This window comes from Rhinolophus ferrumequinum, chromosome 10 (assembly GCF_004115265.2).
Source record: "Rhinolophus ferrumequinum isolate MPI-CBG mRhiFer1 chromosome 10, mRhiFer1_v1.p, whole genome shotgun sequence".
Lineage (NCBI taxonomy): Eukaryota > Metazoa > Chordata > Mammalia > Chiroptera > Rhinolophidae > Rhinolophus > Rhinolophus ferrumequinum.
This window is the reverse complement of record NC_046293.1, coordinates 37,230,578-37,251,238: the sequence shown is the minus strand read 5'-3', so window position 1 is coordinate 37,251,238 and position 20,661 is coordinate 37,230,578. Positions and strand designations below refer to the sequence as shown.

General features: G+C 38.9%; 1 protein-coding gene across 1 annotated transcript in view; it reads right to left on the bottom strand.

Annotated features, from left to right (window-relative positions):
* Positions 1-20,661, bottom strand: part of SSPN (sarcospan) — a 38,283-nt gene that overhangs the window by 7,378 nt on the left and 10,244 nt on the right. The window lies entirely within an intron of this gene.

Sequence of the window (20,661 nt, the reverse complement as noted above, 5' to 3'; positions counted from 1 at the left end):
GACATTTTCAGGAAAATGAGCGGTGGTGTTGGGTGGGTTGGCAGTGAGAATATCAGGATGTTATTTTACTAATCTAGGGAAGATTAATATATCAGGTGTGCCAGAGCTCAGACAGTGGCAGGCGAAGTCAGAGAAAGCGACAGAGAGGAAAAGTGTAGCAAAAGCAGAATCTGTAAGTTTTGGCGATACCATGACTGAAGGGAGGACACTGGAGAGGGAGAAATAGAAAGTGATTTCCAGGTTCTTGAGTGTCAATGATGCAAAGAGAAGGGATGTGTGTGGCTGAAAGAAGGTCTCACAGGAGGAATGGCAACTTTGAGAGAAAAGATACTCGACTGGTTCGTCACAACAGATGTTCCTTTTAGTGCACTGGAGTTTTTTAAACAAGTTCAATCAAAACATATCTATTCACACTCAATTTTGGAAACCTTAAAATGTTGCTAAGTTCTACTTTAAGATAGAAAACATAAGCAACAGTATTGCATTTTCTAATAAGCACAATTTTCCTAGAGACGGATGTTGGAATGGTAACTGAGTGAGAATCATTTAACAAGCCATTAAATGACTTGTATGATAATATTCATAATTCCTATCCCTAGGGCCAGCTTCAAACCGCAGACCATCCCTGCTAGGGTAGTAGAGCTGTTTACTTACAAAACCAACATAGCATTTTAAGGTAACACCTCTATCCTATTCACTCCTTGATTACAAAATCAATAAGTTGCTTGTACCCTCCTGGGTTCCCAAGGTGAAAGTTGTTCAGGTTTCACTGAAACCTGAACAACTGAAGCCAAAAACCAAGCCTTCTGTAGTATGGGCTGTTTGCAGGGTTTTCCATCATTAGGACTAGCTGCATGGCTTAACAGCAGTAGGTAACATTCCCAGTGGAGAGACGCAGCCTTAAAGTGTGTGAGCATGGCATGGACTGGACAGGTCTGGGTAGAAAACAAGGCAGATAGGACCCAGGGAGGCATCTTCTCCGCAGAAGATGCGCAAATTTGGGAGTGGTCATACTGATGTTTTTTTGTGATGTCCACATTGTGGCTGACATTTCCAGGTCAAGGATGAAGTTTTTTCTCAAAAGTCATTTTTTTAAAAATATCTAATTGAGGTGTAAGTTTAATAAGGCATGTAGGGGCTTACTATATATTATCCCATTAAGAATTTACAGGGGCAGCCGGTTAGCTCAGTTGGTTAGAGCATGGTGCTGGTAGCACCAAGGTTGCCGGTTCGATCCCCACATGGGCCACTGTGAGCTGTGCCCTCCTTAAAAAAAAAAAGAAAAGAAAAGAAGAATTTACAGAACTGAAACAATGGAAAAAAGAGCTCCTTTTTTTGTTTATTGGCAACAAACTAGGTGGAGCCTTCTGAAACCTGCTTCTATGGGGATTGTTAAATCCCTAAGTGTGTGCCTATGCCCCCTTATTATGTCTGTCTGCAGGTGCATAAGGGTCAGACTCTCTCCCACGTAACTATCTTTGTCCTTCGCGGCTGCTGTGCTGAAGTTGGCATTAGCTAAGACTTTCTCCTTTGTCTTTACGAGAGACACACTCCAATGACCAAGCCAGCATCTTAGAAATCTGACTCTGCTTTGCTTGAACAAATTTTCCCACTTCAGTCGTGTCTGCTTCTGTGTAGCCTTGACTTAGGCTGGTTTCCAGCAAGAAGTTACACAGGAGCATATGGTAAATCCTCTACCTCATTGTAGAGGATTTCACCTAGTCGATCAACTGAACTTTTCTGAAGACGTTCAATAGCCGGACCCTGCACATGGCTCTGGAAATTGACAGGTGAAAAGAAAGTCTCAGCCTTCGAGGAGCTCTCAGTCCAGTGGAGAAAGAGAGGAGAATGAAGTTACAATATTGTATAAGTACTAGGACCAGATCTGCTGTAATACATAGAAAGGACAATTAACCCAAGGGAGACTTCGGAAAACTTCCTGGAGGAAGATGGGTGTTGAAGGATAAGAAGAAATTAGCTAAGAGAAGGATGTGAGGAAGAGTAAGGAGAGTACTCATAGGTACAAAAGCATGGAGAAATGCAGAGCTAACATTTGAGGACTCCTACAGCTCCAGTGCAGAGAGTGAAAGAAGAAAAGGCAAAATATGTGCTTGCAGAGATGGACAGGAATTAAGTCACAAAGGACTTTTATTTCATTTGCAGCAGGAGGAGGCTATGATCAACGTTGCCTTCTAGAATGGTCCTTCTGGCTGTGAACAATGAATTGGGAAGGGAAGACTAGCTAAGAGGCTGCTCTGTGGAGAAACAGTGAGCGCCTGAGCTCAGGAAGCAATAGGGTTGGAGCATGGGTGTGCTTGAGTGACAAGGAAGCAGAATACCTAGGCTCTAAGGACTGACTAGATGTGAGGACTGAAGAAGAGGGAGGGATCAGGAAAGTGCTAGCTACCTGACTTGAGCTGCCAAGTGGATGGTGTTGACATTTAATAAGACAGGAGATACACGAGGAAGAGCAGAATGGGAGTGGAAAATGACGAGGCCCACGTAGACTCAAAGCTCAGCCACACGGGCCTAGAGCTCAGGAGAGAGGACTGGGCTGAGATAAGCATTTGTTAGTCATCCGCATATGTGAAACAATTGAAATCATCAGAAAACGGTGCCATCCAGAGTCTAGTGAAAACAGAAAAGGGCCAAGGAAGTTATCCAGTTATGAAGAATCTTTGATTTTTTTTTTTTGAACAGAAAGCATCTCAAATATACTTCTTATAATTTTGGTTGTACATCATGACATGTCTAAATATTATGAAACTGATCATCCTTTTGGTTTTTGGTAAAGTTTCACTTCTAGATCTTTGCATCGGGTATTTGCTATAAAACCTGAAATAATTCAACATATTGTCATTTCTTGGCCTTCTGGTAGGGCTCAATTGGCTCTGGGAGCGGGGTGGGGGGGTGGGAAGGGGGCATTTCATTTTCTTACCTACAGCTCTGCATGATAGAACAATACTTCTTTATTAGAGGGTTTATTGGGGGTTGAGTATAAGCACCTTCTAGCAAAGTAATATTTATTCATTACTTAAAACTGAAAGCTTTATGGCCATGGGGAGGAAACCAGGTTTCTCACGCCAGACTAAGGGTCTTGTTTCCTGAGCTGGCAGGACATGGGTGACCAGAAAGACAGGGTGTTCTGACTTCGCAGGCAGGGAAAGGGGAGCTCGTGTGAATGAGCAGTGAGACCCGCCAGGCCTATCTGGAGCAACATTCCTGGATTCTGGGCCAGAGCTGCCATTAGATATGGTGAGGTAAGGCACGGGGAGCAGGAAAAAGGCAGTTACGTAATGTTTTCAAGAAGGCACTCTTTGAACCAGACCTGGGGCAGACAGGTGGTGTCACTGAGCTCAAAGCCAAATATGAACTGGGTGGCACTGGGGAAACCAGTGCTAAAAGGGCCTCTCACCTTTAAGAGCTGGCTAAGATTTAGTTCACGCAGATAATTATGTTGATAAGAAAAGCTTGAAATGATTTTTAATGGAAAAGAGAATAAGACAACCACCATCATTTTTAACCTATTTTTGGATGCATGTTTCTGCAATTTGTTGGGTGTAAAGGGAAAACCGAAGTCCCAAATTCCACATTCTGTCTTTTCTTTTTCTGCTCAGAATAAAGACTGAATTCTCTCTTGTGAGTTAGAAAGTTAAACAGAGTTGAAATGTTCTCTGAATGTTAAATCCGTTTCTAGATGTCTGAGTCCTGAGTCTTGTCACACATTGTCTTTGTTTTTATTATTTGGCCTATTGTACCTACAGTGGTGCCTTTTGAGGGTTGGCATTATGAATAAAAGGTGAATTCTCGACCAGTGTCTGGGAGATTTACCTACATACTATTTTTCCTTTTTTCATTTTGGCATAGCTAGAAGGTATCACCCTTAAACATTTTGTGAGAATGTGAATTATTGGTATTTACTTCTCTCTGTGTCACATGTATTTATATTCTGGTCTTGTGACATTCACACAACCTCCAATTTATTTGTTTTCTCCTTTTTGTTGTCGACAGAGCTGCTTGACAGGGCTCTCTGGGGAATACAACCTTCCCCTGTCAAATGCCTTTCAAGGTTTCTCTACTCCTTCTATCCCCACCCTGTCCTTTGTGTACCTGAAATGTGACTATTTCTCTGCGTTAATCAACTTTCACCTTTGTATTTAAAGTGCTTTAATTCAGTCAATATACTAACAAGATGAACTCTCTTTTCATGCCTGCATAACCCATTGGTCAACAAGAGATACAGCAGAACTGTAAGGGTTTCTCTGAATATTTCTTAAGAGAATTTCTATGGATTTTCATTTAATAGAATTTAAGCTAGACTATTAGTAGTCATTGTCAACAAATGATAAATATATTGCAGTCTGTCAATTAAATGTAGTCTTGGGAGAACTGCTGATTAACACACAGTATGCTAGAGATTTAAACAATATACAAAAGAACATTTCATGAGAATCTACTAAAGGATGTTTATTAGATCAAGATTTCAAATGGATGGGAGAGAACATTTTAGCATAACTTACGCATTTCTACTGGATTCTCATTGCCACTGCCTTATGACAAGACGAAATCTAAACTAGTGGTTCAGAATCACTTGAAGGGCTTGGTAAAAACTGGTCCCATCCCCAGAATCTCAGATCGAATAGGTCTGGGGTGGGGATCTAGAATTTCTCACAAATTCCTGGGTAATGCTGACGCTGCTGGTCCTGAGGCCACGCTTTGAGAACCACCAGGCTGAGCTAAAACACTGTCTTCTGAATGCTGATGCTTACATGGGGTTTATCGGGATGGTTAGGGGGCTAGAGTGATACATTGACTAGTGGAGTTTCCTACGGAAGGGTTGTTGATTGGAAGTAATAATGAGATGGAACAACAATAGTTTCCCCATAAAGAAATTTAGTCTATGCTCTTGTAGGAGTCCTTAAAATTGGGGGTACCCTTTGTCTTCATTGCTACTTAAATATGACTTCATGCCAGAGCCTATAGCCTCCATGTGTCTGGTGGATGGTTCGGGAAGCGTCTTTAAATCATCAAGTGTGATGAGGCAGTCTGCTACTGCGGACAGGCATTGCTCACTCCTGCTCCAAACCAAAGCAAGGCAATCACCTCCAAAACTAGACCACCTCCACCTGTACATGCTAGGAACTGTCTAACAACCAGCTGATGGTGCAGGGGCTGATATTTGTACCATGGCTGATTTCAAGCTACCAACGTGAAGTCACTGAGCACAGAGTTGGGAAGAGTTGTGTACAACCAGCTTTTACAAACCCATCAGGGATACCCTAGCACCCCTGCACCTCTGCCACATTTTCTGCCTCCTCAGAGTCCCTTTTCTTACCGAAGCATCTGGTTACTACCTGGGATTAGTCTGTAACTACAGTAGCCTCCCCTCTTCTCCACATGGGGATCCCTGCCATGACCCTCAGTGAATGCCTAAAACTGCAGCAACTACCGAACTCTATATATACTATGTTTTTTCCTAGACACACATACCTAGGGTGAAGTTAAATTAGTAAATTAGGCACAGTAAGAGATTTAACAACAAAAACTAATAACACAGTAGAACAATTATAACAATACACCATAATAAAAGTTATGTGGATGTGGTATCTCTCTCTCTCTCTCAGTGAACAAGTACCAATTTGTTTTACCTTCTTCATGGACAGAAGATTTGTCCTTACTGTAGATCTTAGCAACTTCAGCGTATGTTCTTTTCTTTCCTTATTAAGCTGACAACTTTTACCTTTCCACTTTAAAGGAAGCACTTTACAGCCTTTCTTTGGCATATCCAAATTGCTAGCATCACTCTTGTGGTTTGGGGCCATTGTTAAGTAAAATAAGGGTTGCTTGAACAGAAGCAATGTGATACTGCAACAGTAGATCTTATAACCGAGACAGCTCCAAGTGACTAACAGGTGGGTCGCATATACAGCATGGACACACTGGACAAAGAGATGATTCACGTCCCAGGCGGAACAGAGCGGGACCTCATGAGAGTTCATCATCTACTCAGAATGGTGCCCAATTTGAAACTTAAAATTGTTTATTTCTGGAATTTAATATTTTCAGACTGCTGTTGCCCACAGGTAACTGAAACCACAGAAAGTGAAACTGCAGATCAGGGGGACAACTGTATATGCCAGGCATTAAACTATGCGTTCTATGTAAATTATCCCACTTGGTTTTCGTATAAATCTAATGGGGGGGTAATTGCTATTATTAGCCCCATTTTACAGATGAGGTAACTAAGGTTCAGAAAGGTTTCATGCTCAAGGCCACATAGCAAATAAAGACCTGACAGCTGTACCTGTCAGAGTACAGTGCCTGGCTCTTAACCATTACGTGGCCTGGCTGCCTCCCTGGTGGAATTTTGACAGCACTATGAGTGAAGTGAGAACTGCAGAGATTTGGAGAACATTCCATCCTCTGCTCCCTTCTGCGCTGAATAGCTTGAAGCATCACTCCTGAGACAGGGTGTGAAAAATGCAGTCTTTGAGATCCAAACAACTGTCCAAGTTGCGGGAAGGTGATACAGTCTTTGAGACTCAGTCTCATCATGTATAAAATGGAGAAAATAATTCTTAGCTTTTTAAGGATCAAAAATAATGCCTGGCATTATAATTGGTATTATTTTTTCCATCTCATATGACCTCAAACCGTGCAGTATAACTTATTCTGAAATTTGAGCTGAAATGAATATATGTAAACGTAGCCTTCTATTACATCTTAGAAATAATATCATTCTGTTCATTTAACAAATATTCATTGTGCCCCTACACAATGTGCCAGGTACTCTTTGAGGCTCTGGAGATACTACAGTGAACAGAAGAGACAAAAATCGCTGCCTGGATGGGGTCAATGCTTTGAAGTTGAGAGGCAGATTATAAACAAATAAGTAAGTAGATACTCGTCAGTTGTTGAGAAGAGTTATGGAGAACATAGCATTTATCATCATAGCTGCTTTTTCCCACAAACATGACATATAATAATTAGCAAAATGCAAATAATAAGTCTTTAAAGTGATATGCCCCCCCCCAAAAAAATGAATTGGTAATGCACAGCAACCACTTAAAAATTATGGTGGACTCACAGTTGTTTTTCATTAGAGCTTTGCTGGTTCTGTTATTCCAACAACACATATCCACTGTAAGTTATCTAAGATCTCACAGCCTCCCTAAAAGATAACATATACCTGCCCAGGAGAAGGGGCAACGGCGGGTAACTATATAAAATTTTACAGCAAAATGGGCTGCATACCTGAAGACAGAGACCAAGGCAGTGTTTCTTAGCTGTGGATTTGACAGACCTGGGTTCAAAATCCACCTTCACCACTTTTAGCTTTTGACCTTGGACAAGTTAACCTCTTTGAGCCTCAGTTTTATCATCAGTAGGATGATAACAACAATGCCTACTTCATAAATTGCTGTGAAGACTGTATAAGACAGCACATGTAAAGGACTTAGGATAGGACCCAGCACATATGAAGCAGTCAGTACATATTTGTCAAATACATAAATGAATCCTTTCATTTAGTGATTTGGGCTACCTTTGCTTTCATAACAAGGACCCACTTTTCCAAAAACTTTCCAATAATGTTGACATAAATAGTTTGCAGACACTTAACAGTTATAAAACTTCTTTATTTGCTTCTTTTTCTTTCTGCTACCAACCTATTTATTATCTACTACTCAGGAAATACCAATCTTGGTAACCACGCCAAGCTGTTTATGTTTCTCTGATTACACTATCATGGTTTTACAAAGACAAGCATTTCATTTCTGAAAAAAAAAAAAAATGTTCAGCTAAAAATATTTTCTGTCCATAACAGATCCAAAATTAATATTACTTAAAAAAAAGTTATTTCAGCCAAAATTAGTGCACAGATATTAACTGGAAATTCCAAAAGTGATAGGCATGTAAATATAAAGATTCAAAATCAACCAAAGAGTTTATGGTAGAGTTGACTGTCAAGCTGAGGGGGAAAACTGTAACTATCTCTCTCTAAATACTACAAATCTTAATGTACAGGCATTAAAATGCAGAACAATCATTATAATTTTGAAAAACAATTTTTTTTCTTAGTTTTCATTAAGTCAAGCTCAAAGTAGTAGCTTCTTTTCCACTACAAGCAAAACTACGGCTAGCAACTTTTTATAGCTGGCCATTTCTGTAAAGGAGCGTTTTACTTGGCCTATCGTATATCAGGAAGATATTCAATTTACCTTAGGAATCTACAACACCAGAGCTTCACTGTTTTACTCTTTTGGTTTTTTCATTATAGTAAAAATTGCTAGTAGAGAGCTTTAGTACAGAAATACTCTCTTTATCCAAGGACTAAGTTCCACTAGGAAGGGTTTGGTTTATGACACACATCCTTATATGTGCATTTCCACATTTTTCTATGGGGGTTAAAGAGAACAATTTGTAATATTTATTTTGCAAAGATGACCTAAGAGATTATTTTTTAAAAAAACTGGTAGAGATCCAGGTGAAACTTTCTCAGGGAAAATGTAATTCTAGATGACCAATTCTGTCCCAGAAAATTATTTCTTTTCAGGGTCTAAAGAGAAAAGATACTTGCGCAACCACCTAAGTTTAGCCCATCTATAATATTCAGTCAATCTTTTTTTCCCCTTTTATTATTGTAATTGTCCTTTTGCCTAAGGAGTTGATACCTGACAGGTCTATGTCTGAATTACTGTAAGTATATGGAACTTTTCATATATGAGTATTCAAAGACATTCAAAATGAACCAAAGTAAATGACTTATGTGCTCATTAATTAAACTCAAAAACAACAGCAGGCCTATTGTCATGGAGAACTTTGCCAAATCTAGATCTTTCTGGAAAATAAATTGTAAAAATAAAATTTCTAAGAATTTCTGAGGCAATTCTTAAGGAAATTATTGTTCATGTAATTGCCAGCAATGAGAGTAGATTCACCAGCTCTGTTGTGATAAAAGCTCTGTTGTGATAAAAGCTCTCTTTGGTTGGTAAAGAAGTATGGGATTGGTAAAGAATTAAGGAGCACTTAACATAGCAGGCTGAAATCTTTTGTCTGGTAAGGTACATCCTTTCTAATTCAAAGTGGTGGATTTTATCAAGATTTGAAACTATCTCAGAACCAGAAATAGTCTTCCCTTAGTATTAGTAAGGAACTGGTTCTATGACCCCAAAAGATACCATAATCTACAGATGCTCAAGTTCTTTATATAAAATGGTATAGTATCTGTATATAACCTACATGTATCCTCCAATAGAACTTAAAGCATCTCTAGATTACTTATAATACTTAATACACTGTAAATGCTATGTAAATAGTTATTATACTATATTGTTTAAGGAATAATGACAAAAAATCTGTAGATGTTCAGTACAGATGCAACCATTGTAGGCCTAACTACATAGTACACATCAGGAATGACATAACATTTTTTCAAATATTTTTGATCTGCAGTTAGTTTAATCTGCAAATGCAGAACCACAGCTATGCATTTTATATATTTAATTTTTTAACCAGTGTGGCACTGTAATTTGCATTGCTGTATAGTTTGGATGGATCTGTTGTACAAGCACAGAAAGAGTAGGAAGGAAATGTGCTTGTTAAGTAACTGCTATTTCTCAGCACACATTGTGCTTTGCAGAGGTTCACTTGTATCTTGTATGTTGCTTTATAGGATATTAGAAAATTATTCTGATGGAATTGATAAAAGGAGTTAGAACTTGTGACCAGCAGCTATATGAGGGTATGTGAATTTTCCAAATCCTATAGATATGTTTTCCTTGATTTTCCTGCCAAAGTAAGGCTGGAAAACCAGAGAGATCTGCAAGAGATGTGCCAACACAAAATTGCTACCAATTCATAAGTTCCAAAACCTTGCTTGAAAACGATTGCAAATAGCTCATCATTTTGAATCAATGAATCTCACAACTGAGTGTTTTACCAGCTCAGAAAACTGACAGGAAAATCTGACATAAGTGTATGATTTATAACGGAGATATTCAAGTAGGATCCTTTTGGTTTGGGTCTTATTTTAATACTATAACACAGATTTGCATATTCACATTAAGATTCATATTTTATAGGAACTGTTGGGTAGTTTTGCAATTATTTCCTCAAAAGACTGAATAAGCACAAACAACAGAATTATGAATCAATAAAGTTGATTGTGGATGAAAACGGAGCTTAAGTCATAGGACACAAGTTGTGCCTTTGACCTAAAATGTCCTTTCACTTCTTTATCCTCTTGGTATAGTACTCCTCCTTCAACCATTTTGAATCCAATAACATTCATTCTTTAAACCCTGCTCAAAAAAATCTCCTCTACCCAGAAAGGCTACCCTTTATGCATTACCCACTTTGTATACATTACCTCCTTTACTCCCTAAAACAATGCAATAAGTAAAGAATATTACTCCAATCTACAGGAAATAGTGACTCAGAGAGGTGAAGAAACTTGCAAATTGATCCAAAAAAGATTTTTTAAAGTAGCAAGGTTTTATTTCTACATAATATTAAGGACTAAATGATATGAAACTCTCCTTTCTATACAACACTTTAAAATGCTCTGAGCTTCTACAGGTGAAGAGATGGAGCTGAGACCATAGCATAAAGGCAAACTCTTTAAATGGCTACACACTTACACGACTAGAAAATTATTAACCACCTAGCACTAAATGTCATCAAGACAATTGTTCTGTCTCAGCTTATGGGGAGTGGAGATTCTGAGGGTTTTCTACTACTTGCATGGTCCTGGAACCTTTTAAATGAGGAAGTAGAAAGTATCATGAAAGCAATCCTTGGGGGTAGAAAACCCTGGTTTTTACAACAGATACGTTGTAGGGGACAGAGAGGGATGGAGGGGCGAGAAAGAACAGAAAGGAGAGAGAAGGTAAATCTTATTTTTTTTTAATTGAAGTTTATTGGGGTGACAATTGTTAGTAAAGTTATATAGATTTCAGGTATACAATTCTGTATTACATTAATCTATAAATCACATTGTGTGTTCACCACCCAAATCTTTTTATTTTTTATTTTATTGTTTTTTTCAGTTACAGTTGACATTCAATATTATTTTGTATTAGTTAGAAAGGGTAAATCTTTGAATAAAGAAACATAAAAAATATATGAACCAACTGCAGTTTATAGATCTTATTGAGATCCTGATTTTGACAAACTATGAAGGAATATTCATGAGTTAATGGGTATTTGAACACAGATTTGGTCCTATTAAGAAACTGTTAACTTGTTAGGTGTGATTGGTACTTTGATTATTTTTTAGTCATCATCTTTTGACCTACACAGTGAAATATTTATGGATGAAATGATATAATACCTGGGATTTACTTCAAAATAATCCAGAGTGTAGTGTGTGGGTATGGAGGGAGTATATGAGCATACAAATAAAGCAAGATTGATCATGAGTTAATAATTCTTGGAGCTGGGTGATGATAAAATGCTGTTCATTATACTATTTGATTGATGACTTTTGTGTGTGCTTGAAATTTTCCATAATAAATAGGTTAAGGGGAAAAAAAACTTGTTCTTGGCTCATGATTCCACTGGGACACCTGGCAAGACAAACCATCTGGAAGGGTTACACCCTCCAATAGGCACACCAAATTACCACATATAAAGCCTCTTGGAAAATGAATTCAGAAACCAGTTATAGAAAACATTGGAAGAATCAATTCATTAGTGAAGGCCAGCACTCACAGGCATATAAGTGTGTGCACTTTCTCTCTCTCTCTCTCTCTCTCTCCCCCCACCCACCCTCTCTCCCTTTCTCCCTCCCTCCCATCCTTCCTCCCTCTTCTCCCCCCTCAGAATTAAAGCCACATGAATTTCAAATAGAGCCTATTAAAAACACATTCAAAATAATTAACGACATAAAGGAAGGAAATGAAAATTAAATAAAGAATAGGTCACTTTAAAAAAAACACCAGGGATATATTTTTAAAAATCAAAAACAACAAAATAGAAGTTCTAAAAATGAAAAATAAAATCGTTGGAATTAAAAGCTCAATGGACAAATAACAGGCAGATTAAACTCAACTGAAAATGGGAACAGTGAACTAAAAGATAGATATGAGGAAATAACCCAAAATACAGCACAGAGAATTGGAGAGATGAAACATAAAAGAGAGGTTAAGAAACAGGAAAGATATACTAAGTAGGAGGTCCAATCAAGTTGGTGGAGTAGGCAAATGCTGTGACCACAACGAAACTACAACCCAACTACAGAGCAACCATCATTGAGAATCACCCGAAGTCTAGCTGAACAGAAGTCCTATAACTAAGGGTATACAGAAGAAGTCATGTCGAGTCTGGCAGGAGGGGCTGAGATGCAGAACAGGCCGGTGCTATACTTATGTGTAGCTCTTAAAAATCAGGAGGGCTATTTTGGCTGTGGAGGTCCTGCCTAAGGAGTGAGGGGTCTCAGCCAAGGGTTCCAGTGATGGGGAGAGAAGTCCACATAACTTCTGGCTGTGAAAATCAGCAGAGATTGTGGCTGAGTGAGACAGAGGATGGCTGGAGTCCCAGGCATTCCTCTCAAAGGGCCCACACATGGACTTATTTGCTGACAGACTCACTCACTCAGCTCCAGCTCTGGGGCAGCAGTTTGAAAAACACCAGGGACATATGGAGAGGAACTGAATTGTCTGGCTGTAGGGAGAGGCCTGGAGGGGCAGCTTTCTCCTAGACAGAAGTGATGGCAGAGGCCACTATTCCCTTGTTGAGCCCTCCCCCACCTAACATGTAGATTCATGCAGGCACCATATTTCAGTCTCCATCAACCTGGCTAATACCATTCACACCACCCGGGTGATTTCCTAAGACACTGCACCACCCAACATATGAGCCCACCCAGGAATTTCCAGTGGCTTTTCCATACAAAATTCTGTTTTGACTCATGCTACAGACTTTCCTAAAATCTCTAAAAGGTTCACAAACCCCAAACAAGCAGGATCTGGCCTACACATGCCCTGTACTTCTTGCTAAGCAGCCCCAAGTCTGTTACTAGTGACAGTCGGCCTCAGTTCACAACTTAGCCTCTCCCAGGCAGCTCCAAGCCAAGTACAAGTGGCAACCATCTGCAGATCACTTTGTAGGTCATGCCAGGTGGCCCCAGACAGGGTACAGGCAGCAGCTCACCTTGGTCTACAACAGAGCCCTCCCAAGAGGCCCCAGAACCAACATATCCAGTGGCCACCTTCAGACCTCACCAGAGCACCCAACCACCTACACAAAAGATACACTCAAAGGGCAGCACGAGTCCTGCTAAACTGAACCCTGCTCTGTAGAGTCAGCCCCTGCACAACAGCTCTTTCACTGTAGTCACAGCCAGTCCTCACAACCAATCAGCCCAAAGGTCAATCCCTCCTATTGATGTGCAAACAGCAACCAAGGTTCAACTACAATAAGAGGGTACACACAATCCACACAAAGGACATGCCTGCAACATCTGCCTCAGGTAACCAGGGAGAATGCACCACTGGGCCCCACATAAGGCCACTCTCCTAAGACTGGGAAACACAGCAGCTCTACCTAATACATAGAAACAAATACAGAGTGGCAGCCAAAATGGGGAGACAAAGAAACATGTCCCAAGTGAAAGAACAAATCAAAGCTCCATAAAAAGAACAAAACAAAATGAAGACAAGCAATCTACCAGATACAGAAATCAAAACACTGGTTATAAAGATGCTCAATGATTTCAGTGAGAACTTCAACAAAGAGATATGAAACATAAAAATGGAAATAGGAAACATAAAAAAAATACTAGTCAGACATGAAGGCTACATTAGAGAGAATCAATAGAAGATTAGACGAAGCAAAGGATCAAATCAGCAATTTGAAAGATACGGAGCAGAAAACACCCAATAAGAACAGCAAAAAGAAAAAAGAATCCAAAAAAATGACGAGAGTTTAAAGGAACTCTGGAACAACATCAAGCATGGCAACATTCACATCATAGGGGTACCAGAAGGAGAAGAGAGAGAGCAAGGAATTGAAAACCCATTTGAAGAAATAATGACGGAAAACTTCCCTAACTTGGCAAAAGAAATAGACATACAAGCCCAGGAAGTGCAGAGAGTCCCAAACAAGATGAACCCAAACAGGGCCACACCAGGACATACCATAATTAAAATGCTGGAAGTTAAAGACAAAGAGAGAATCTTAAAAGCAGCAAGAAAAAAGCAGTTAGTTACTTACTAACTAAGAAAGTAAGGGGGCTCCCATAAGACTGTCAGCTGATTTGTCAACAGAAACTTTGCAGGCCAGAAGGGACTGTGATGAAAAACAAGGACCTACAACCAAGATTACTCTACCTAGCCAAGCTGTCATTTACAATCAAAGGACAGATGAAGAGCTTTTCAGACAAGAAAAAGTATAAAGGAGTTCATCAGCACCAAACAAGTATTACATGAAATGTTAAAGGGATTTCTTGAAGAAAAAGGAAGGGGAGGAGGAGGAGGAGGAGGAAGGGGGGGAGGAGGAGGAGAAGGAGGAGGAGGAAGGGGGGAGGAGGAGGAGGAGGAGGAGGAGAAGGAGAAGAAGAAGAACAAGAACAAGAAGAACAAGAAGAACAAGAAGAACAGGAACAAGAATCAAAAATGAATAAAATGGCAATAACTACATATCTATCAACAATTGCTTTAAATGTAAATGGATTAAATACTCGAATCAAAAGACTTAGGATGGCTGAATGGATAAGAAAACAAAACCCTTACATAAACTGCCTAGAAAAGACTCACTTTAGATTGAAAGACACACATGGACTGAAAGTAAAGGGATGGAAAAAGATATTTCATGAAAATGGAAACAAACAAAAAAAGCTGAGGTAGCAATACTTACACCAGACAAAATAGATTTTAAAACAAAGGCTAATACAAAAGAAAAAGAAAGACGCAGCAATCCCAATTCTCGGTATTTAGCCAAAGAAACCCAAAACACTACTTCAAAGGAATATGTGCATCCATATGTTCACTGCAGCATTATTTACAATAGCCAAAATATGGAAGCAGCTTGTGTATACATCAATGGATGAATGGATAAAAATGAGGTACATATATATAATGGAATATTACTCAGCCATAAAACAAAAATGAAATCTTGCCATCTGCAGTAACAGGGATACCTAGTGGGTATTATGCTGAGTGGAGTAAGTCAGAAATAGAAAGACAAATGCCATATGATTTCACTTATACATGGAATCTAGAGAACAGGATGAAGAAACAAACAAAACAGAAACAAGCTCATAGATACAGAGAGTATTTTGATGATTGCTGGATTGGGGGGATAGGGAGGTTGGTTGAAGTGAGGGAGGGTATTAAAAGGTACAAATTGGTAGCTACAAAATAGTCATGGGGATGTATATTATAGCCTGGGGAGTATTGTTAGTCTTATTGCAATAACTATATATGTTTTTGGGTGGGTACTGGATTTATCAGGCTGATCACTTCATAATTTATATAAATGTCTAATCACTGTGTTGTACACCTGAAACTAATATAATATTGTACGTCAACTGTAATTGAAAATTTTAAAAAATATTTTTTAAAAAGAAACAGGGAATATAAAATAAAAAGATCCAAACACATATCTGATACCAGTTTCAAAGAGACTAAAGAGATGAGAGATGATATTTGGAAAAAAATAAATTTTTTTAAATATTTCATATATTCTGAATTTTTTTCAGAATTGATGAAGGATAAAATTCTTAGATTCAGGAAATATAACAAGACCTCAGTCAGATAAATAAAAAGAAAATACACATTTAAACACATCGTAGCTAAACTGTAGAACATTGTAGAATATCAAATAAATGGAGAGATACTCTTTCCTCGTGGACAGAAAATACAAACTGAACCAAAGTGCCACAAGTATTTTTCTTGTAACTTCACAAGACAATTCTAAAATATATATGAAAGAAAATATGGTGGGCTAAAACCCACCAAGCCAATTTTGAAGAATAAGATGGAGATGGAGCTACTTATGCTATCATCTTTATAACAAGATGCATTATAGTGGCATTGTTTTTCAATTTTAATTTAGATAATGTGGTATTGGCACAGTGATAGACAAATAAAACAATGGAATTGAAGAGAATCACAAACACAATCCTCAAATCTAAAATGGAAATTTTATAGATGATAAATGGGCATAGCAGTGCAGTATAGAAAGGATTGATTATTTATTAAATGGTACTAAACAATTAATAATCCTAAGTGAAAAAACAAAATATGAACACTACCTCACACATACAAAAAAATTAGACCACTTAGATTAAAAATATAAATACAAAAGCAAATATTCAACATTTTTAGAAAATTATGTAGAAAAATATCTTTATGACATTGGAGTGGAGAAATTTTAAAAAAATACATCAAAACACATACCATAAAGAAGATTGATAAGTATAAATATATTAAATTTAAATATCTTTCACTACAAAGTCACCATAACCAAAATTAAAAGACACGGTAGCAACTTGGAGAGTGTATTTACAGTACCTAAAACCAAGGTGGTTAAGTAACAAAGGTAATAAATTCTATAAATCAGTAAATAAGAGAGAAACAACCCATACAAAATATTTACTGAATAAATGATAGAAAACAAACTAAAATGACCAATAAACATATAAAAGATGTTCAACCTGAGTAGTAATCAGAAAAATGTAAATTAAAACAAGATATCATTGCACAAAAATAAAATAGCAAAAATTAAAATTGACAGTAACAAATGTTGGCAAGTATATAGATCAGTAGGAACTCTGATTTACTTTTAGTGGAATGTAAATTAGTACAACTTTTGGGTTTGTGGTATTAATTTGTCAATATCTAATAAGCTGATGATGTCTACATCTTATGACCCAATAATTAAATTCTTAGGAATATGCCCTAAAGAAACTTTGAAATATGTACACAGAGAGCCATGGAAAAGAATGTCCATTACAACATTGTTTGTACTTGCAAAAAAAAATTATTTTTGAAAACAACCTAAATTTTCATCAACAAGAGAATGAATAATTGTTGTATATTCCTATAATGAAATATAGTATAGCAAAAATGAATGAACCATATCCATGTACTATTACGAATAAATCTCAAAAACAATGTTGAAAAAAATGTTATGGCACCATTTGTATAAAATTTTAAACATAGAAGACTATTGGTTATGGATATTTACCTATTTAAAAAGTATGAAAACATACACAGGTATGATTAATACCAAATTCAGGATAATAGATACCTCCAGAGAAGGAAGGTGTGGTAGGAGGATATGATTAAAAAAGGAAACTGGTAGCTTCAATGTATTGTAATGTTTTCTTTCTTTAAAAAAAAAACAAAAATAGGTGGTCTGGGACACAACAAAGATGGCGCAGCAGGTAAACACTGTGCTTACCTTCTCTCACAACCACATCAAAATTACAACTAATCTACAAAACAACCATTATTGAGAATCAGCTAAAATCAAGCGGAACTGAAACTTTTCAACTAAGGACGTGCAGAAGAAGCCACCTCCAGACTGTAGGAGGGGCAGAGACATGGAACAGGCTGGTCCCACATCTGTATGTCCATTAAAGATCAGGAGGAATATTTCGGCTCTATGGGGGTCACCCCACCTCCAGAGAAGCGAGAGATCCCAGCCCACCCCAGCCCAGGGTTCCAGTGCCAGGGAGAGAAGTCCCCACGATTTCTGGTTGTGAAAACCAGCAGAGATTATGACTGAGTGAGACTGAGTGCAGCTGCACTCCCAGGTGCTCCTCTTCAAGGGACTGTGCATGGACTTACACACCAATGGAATCACTTGCTCTGAGCTCCAGGGGTGGGGCAGCAGCTGGAAGGGCAGCAGGGACATATGGTGGGGAATTGAGTTGTCTGGCTTGGGACGGGGGCTGGAGAGGCAGCTTTCTCCTGGATGGGAAGCTGGTGGAGGCCATTGTTTCTTTGCTGAGCCCGCTCCCTTTCCCGTGTGCAGACGCAGCGAGCCGCCATACCTTAAGTCTCCATTGTTTATTCGCCACGCCCTGCTGATTCAGGACCTAGCCCCACCCAACTTTCGGGCACACCCAGGATGCTTTCAGTGGCTTTTTCAAGCAGAGCACCTGCCTTAGTTCATGCTGCAGACTTTCCTAGGGTCTCTCAAAGGAACATGGAACCCAGGCAAGCAGTATCTGGCTTAAGTTTGTCCTGTACCTCTGGTTGAACAGCCCTAAGCTGGCATAGTGGCAGCCAGCCTTGGTTTGCGGCACTTCCAAACACTGCACAGGTGGCAGCCATCTGTGGATTTCTTTGTGGCTCCTGCTGGGTGGCCCCCAGTGGGGCACAGGCTGTGGCTGAACTTGACCTACAGCATATCCCCTCCAATCTGGTCCTGCGGCTGGCGCCCCCAGTGGCCAGCTTCAAAATGAGCTGTAGCATTACCCATCCACTGCAATGGATTGGGCAGGCACCAGAGTCCTGCTGAGGCAGATCCTGCTCCGTACGGTCAGCCCTGGCACAACTCTTTTACTGTAGTCAGGCCAGTCCTCACAACCAGTGAGCCCAATGGTCAGTCCCTCCCGCTGATCTGCAATTATCAACCAAGGCTCAACTATAAGAGGAGGGCACACACAACCCACACAAGGAACACACATGGAGTGTGTGACTCAGGTGACCAGAAAGACTGTGCCACTGAACCCCACAACACACCTACTATATAAGGCCACTTTACTAAGACCAGAAGACATAGCAGCCCAACCTAATATATAGAAACAAACAGGGAGGCAGCCAAAATGGTGAGACAAATAAACATGTCCCAAATAAAAGAACAGAACAAAGCTCCAGAAAAAAAACTAAGTGAAACGGAGATAAGCAATCTATCAGATGCAGAATAACAAACACTGGTTATAAAAATGCTCAATGATCTCAGGGAGAACTGCAACACAGAGATAGGAAGCACAAAAATGGAGATGGAAACTATGAAAAAGAACCAGTCAGAAATAAAGGATACAATAATGGAAATGAAGAACATAGTACAGGGAATCAACAGTAGATTAGATGAAGCAGAGGATCCAACCAGCGATGTAGAAGATAAGGTAGCAGAAAACACCCAACCAGAAGAGCAAAAAGAAAAAAGAATCCAAAAAATTGAGGAGAGTTTAAGGGGGCTCTGGGACAATATCAAGCATGTCAACATTCACATTATAGGGGTACCAGAAGGAGAAGAGAGAGAGCAAGGAATTGAAACCTATTTGAAGAAATAATGACAGAAAACTTCCTTAACCTGGTGAAGGAAATAGATATTCAAGTCCAGAAAGCACAGAGAGTCCCAAACAAGATAAACCCAAAGAGGCCAACACCAAGACATATCATAATTAAAATGCAAAAGGTTAAAGACAAAGAGAGAATCTTAAAAGCAGCAAAAGAAAAGCAGTTAGTTACCTACAAGGGAGTCCCCATAAAACTGGCAGCTGATTTCTCAATAGAAACTTGGCAGGCAAGAAGGGAGTGACAGAAAATATTCTAAGTGATGAAAAGCAATGACATACAACCAGGATTACTCTACCCAGCAAAGCTATCATTTAGAATTGAAGGAGCTTCCCAGACAAGAAAAAGCTGAAGGAGTTCTTCACCACTAAATCAGTATTACAAGGAATCTTAGAGGGACTTCTTTAAGATGGGAGGGAGGTTAAGGATGGGTGAAAGGAGAAGGGATTAAGAAGAACAAATCGGTTGTTACACTGTAGTCGAGGGGATGTACGGTATAGCATAAAGAATATAGTCAATTATATTGTAATAACTAGGTATGGTGCCAGATAGGTACTAGATCTATCAGGGTGATAGATGGGAATGGGGTTCGGGGCAAGGTGAAAAAGGTGAAGGCATTAAGAAATACAAATTGGTAGTTAATACAGTATGGGGAACACAATCAACAATGTCGTAAAGATCATGTAAGGTGCCAGATGGTCACTGGGACTTATCAGGGGGATCACTTTATAGACTGTGTAGGTGCCTGACCAATGCACTATACACCTGAAGCTGAAGTAGAATAATATTGAGTGTCAACTATAACTAAACATATAGGTATATATAGTCACGGGATGTGGAGTACAACATAGGGATGATAGTCAATGGTATTGTAACAGAGGGGTAAGATGTCAGAGGGTAGTAGCTTGGGGGGTGGTTTATCACTTTATGAAGGGTTTAAATGTCTAACAATTACGTTGCTTTGTATACCTAAAACAAACAAACAAAAAACTAAAACAATATAACAAAATATTAAAACTTGACAAACCTGGGAATAAGTAGGAGGTTGTTTTATTATGCTCTATATGCTACTGTAGACTTAGAAATTTTCATAATTAAAAACTAATCATAGAATCACCCATGCTTATTCAAACCCACACAAAAATGAAAATAAAAATCATAACCAAAAGTTTTTAGAAATGGCTTCAAATTGGCAGAACCAAGAGTCTACGCACATTTGTTTTATTCCAAATCTGGAGCCCCTCCTACAATTTCAGATACCCTCTCCTTGCCTTTTCTGATCCTCCCCAGACAAGGTTAGTCACACTCTCCACTGTGATACCTTCTTCGGGGTACCACCTTAGCACTTTGTTTTTCAAACTGTATTATCATTATTTGTAGGTGTGTGTCCTCGCCCAGACACTGAACT